Genomic DNA, 4,073 nt, shown 5'->3' with positions numbered 1-4,073 from the left:
GGCAAAGACTAATAGAGTTTTGCCAAGAAAATGCACTGGTCATAATAAACACCCTCTTCCAACAACACAAGAGAAGACTCTATACATGGACATCACCAGATGGTCAACACCAAAATCAGATTGATTATATTCTTTGCAGCCAAAGATGGAGAAGCTCTATACAGTCAGCAAAAACAAGACCAAGAGCTGACTGTGGCTCAGACCGTGAACTTCTTATTGCCAAATTCAGACTTAAATTGAAGAAAGTAGGGAAAACCACTAGACCATTCAGGTATGACCTAAATCAAATCCCTTATGATTATACAGTGGAAGTGAGAAATAGATTTAAGGGACTAGATCTGATAGATAGAGTGCCTGATGAACTATGGAATGAGGTTCGTGACATTGTACAGGAGACAGGGATCAAGACCATTCCCATAGAAAAGAAATGCAAAAAAGCAAAATCGCTGTCTGGGGAGGCCTTACAAATAGCTTTGACCCAGGGTCCCCAACAAAACATACACCTTCATTTTTCATTGTAATGGGTTGAATTGTGTCCGCCATAAGATATGTTGAAGTACCTCAGAGTTTGACCTTATTTAGAAATAAAGTTGTTGCAGATATAATTTGTAAAGCTGAGATCCCCCTGTATAGGGGCTTCCCGGGTGATACTAGCCCACCTGCCAGTGCAGGATATATAAGAGACATGGGTTCAATTCCTAGGTCAAGAAGATCTCATGCAGGAGGGCATGGAAACCCACTCCAGTATTTTTGCCTGGAGAATCCCATGGACAGAGGAGCCTGACGGGATAGAGGCCATCAAACACAACTGAAGTGACTTAGCACGTACATAGCACACACTGGGTAGGGTGAAACTTTATTCCCAAATAACTGGTGTCCTTTTAAGATATGATGTGAAGACACAGGAGAAGGTTGTTTTGTGAAGAGACAGGTGAGCAGGGAGCAGGCCATGTGACAACAGACAGAGGCAGAGATAGGAGCGATGAGGCTACAAGCCAAGAGATGCTAAGGATTGCCAGCACCACCAGAAGCTGGGAAGACTCGAGGAAGGATTCATCCAGAATCTCAGAGGGAATGTGGCTCTGGGGACACCTTGATTTTGAAAATCTAGGCCCTAAACTGTGACAGAACCCATTTCTGTTGTTCTGATCCACCAAGTTTATAGTATTTTAGGGTAGCCCTGCGAAACTAATACACAGCCTGAAATGTTTAATCTAACCTGCTCTTCCATCCGTATCCATGCCTCACACTTTACGAAATACTATCTGATATATCTCAACTCCATCTGAGTCCAATCTGGATTTATGAGCACAAAGGAAAGTATCTAACTGACTGTGTGATTGACAATGTTGTCTGCCCCATCAATAAACAAAGGACACATTGAAGCCAGCAACCATTGTAGCTACCCTCACCTATGCACCATGAGGATATTCAAGGTGGAGAAAAACAGGATACTGGCCCGACATAGTTAAGGTGCATATGCAAGGACTGATTTCAATGAGCCAGATTCTTGCATCTTCCCGTACATAGAAAAGTACAAAATTCTTTAGCTTGAAATGTCTGGTTTTCTTGTTTATTACATGTACATGTATCTATTATTTTCAAATTATTTTCCCATTTAGGTTATTACAGAACATTGAGCAGTAATATTTTGATGTTCTGATTACCAGTTTTTTAGTTGCAAAAGTTGTATATATCCTGGCTCCTTCCTTACCTCTTGGGAGCAGTCCCTCAGAGCGATCCGAGAGGTTGTCCTCCAGGCTGAAGTGCTCAGTTTGTCCATCAGATAAAACATAATTCTCAACTTTTAGATTGTGTACTTTTTCTAGCTAGTAGATGCTAGGAAAATTTCATGGAAGAATTTGTTTTTAATCTGCACCTTACAATTTGATCAGATTTTACCATCTACAGATTCCTAGAAGGGAATTCTAGGCAAATGGAATACCATGTAAATTATTTTCTAATCTTTAATTCTGAAGGTAATTCAGTTTAAGGGACCAAACCCATCAGTACTTTTATTTTTTTTAAGTTTTACTTTTTCCACCTCTTTTACTTTATAGAGCAAATTTAGCTTCTCTTTCATTTGGAAATGGAAGCTGACTTTTTTTCACCTAAAAATAATTGATTGATTGGGCAATCACAGCTTTAGATAATATTAATAGAACATTAGAAACTTTAATTATCCATGTAAAACTGCAGATTGCTCATACCTCTGTCAAACAAACAGAAGTCTGCAGTGAGAAGCAAGTGGTGGCAAACTCTATGTATTTGAATTATACACTTAAATCTAGACTAACACTGTCCTTATTTGTAAACAGAGATTTTCTTTTATTTTCTGTTTTCAGTGCAAGTGCACTAGTAGTATATTTCAATGTAATATTTTTAGGCTTTCAATACTAATGTCATAGATCAAACCAGACAAAAAATTCTGCTAATGATTTCATTTCTCTATTGTAATCAATAGACTAGTCCTGCCCTTGGGATAAGATTACTGTTTTTACCTCAACTGCTTCTCTCTTAGTGTGAAAATGAGCTGAGTAGAGCTTTCCTTCAGAGAAGGCAGTGGCAACCCACTCCAGTACTCTTGCCTGGAAAATCCCAGGGACAGGGGAGCCTGGTGGGCTGCCGTCTATGGGGTCACACAGAGTCGGACACGACTGAAGTGATGTAGCAGCAACAGCAGCAGTAGAGCTTTCCTTCCATATGAAGAGACTGTATACAGCTACAGGAGAGAAAGTTTATTGAAGATGAATTGATAAAGGTTCCCTGTTGAAGCTCTAAGGTCACACTAACTTTGGGGATCTTAGAAAGCTCATAGTTAGTGTCAAAAGTTCTGTAGTAACTTTGTTTAAGAGTAACTTTGCCAGTGACTCCCATCATCTTTCTTAAAATAAGTATATTCTGTTAGTGACTGCAGCCATGAAATTAAAAGACGCTTACTCCTTGGAAGGAAAGTTATGACCAACCTAGATAGCATATTCAAAAGCAGAGACATTACTTTGCCAACAAAGGTTCGTCTAGTCAAGGCTATGGTTTTTCCAGTGGTCATGTATGGATGTGAGAGTTGGACTGTGAAGAAGGCTGAGTGCTGAAGAATTGATGCTTTTGAACTGTGGTGTCGGAGAAGACTCTTGAGAGTCCCTTGGACTGCAAGGAGATCCAACCAGTCCATTCTGAAGGAGATCAGCCCTGGGATTTCTTTGGAAGGAATGATGCTAAAGCTGAAACTCCAGTACTTTGGCCACCTCATGCAAAGAGTTGACTCATTGGAAAAGACTGTGATGCTGGGAGGGATTGGGGGCAGGAGGAGAAGGGGACGACAGAGGATGAGATGGCTGGATGTCATCACTGACTCGATGGACGTGAGTCTCAGTGAACTCCAGGAGTTGGTGATGGACAGCGAGGCCTGGTGTGCTGCGATTCATGGGGTCGCAAAGAGTTGGACACGACTGAGTGACTGATCTGATCTGATTAATACCTGCTTAAGGACTGGTGGAATGACTTCGTATATTTAAGTTTAGGGAGTGATACCACATTTAAATTATATACAAAATAGGGGCACATCAGTGTAGATATAGATATTTATGTGGTCTCGCGTTTTTAAATAAAATATGCTTTGAGGTTTCACCTAGACCAGTTTACACATCATGTTCCATATCTTTCTGGATTCCTCAGAGGATCTGAAATGGCTCCATCAGCCTTGTAAAAGAGCTCCTGGAGCCAGTTCCGAAGTGTGTATGAAATTGGGTACTGTGTGTGTGTGCATGTGTGTGTGTGTATGTAGGTTTTCCCACACCAACAGCAATTCTCAGACACCCCAGGGAGTCCCAGAATCCACTCAATTCTGACGTTGCTTACTCTAGAGTAGAGTCAGATTCTACAGTAAAGGGCTCAGTCCCACAAAACCTTCTTCCACTTCAGGTGCTGGTCCCAAGTCCATCTTGTTACCTGTGCTTCTGACAGGCTGGCTAAAAGTCAACCTGGGTTTGATTCATTTTCTAGAACAGCTCAGAGAAGTCAGGAAAACCCATTTACTTCTAGATTTATTACAAAAATATATAATATATGTTCAT

The sequence above is a fragment of the Bison bison genome, unplaced genomic scaffold, assembly GCF_000754665.1.
Source record: "Bison bison bison isolate TAMUID 2011002044 unplaced genomic scaffold, Bison_UMD1.0 scf7180017864362, whole genome shotgun sequence".
In the NCBI taxonomy this organism is placed as follows: Eukaryota; Metazoa; Chordata; class Mammalia; order Artiodactyla; family Bovidae; genus Bison; species Bison bison.
This window is presented reverse-complemented; position numbering follows the sequence as displayed.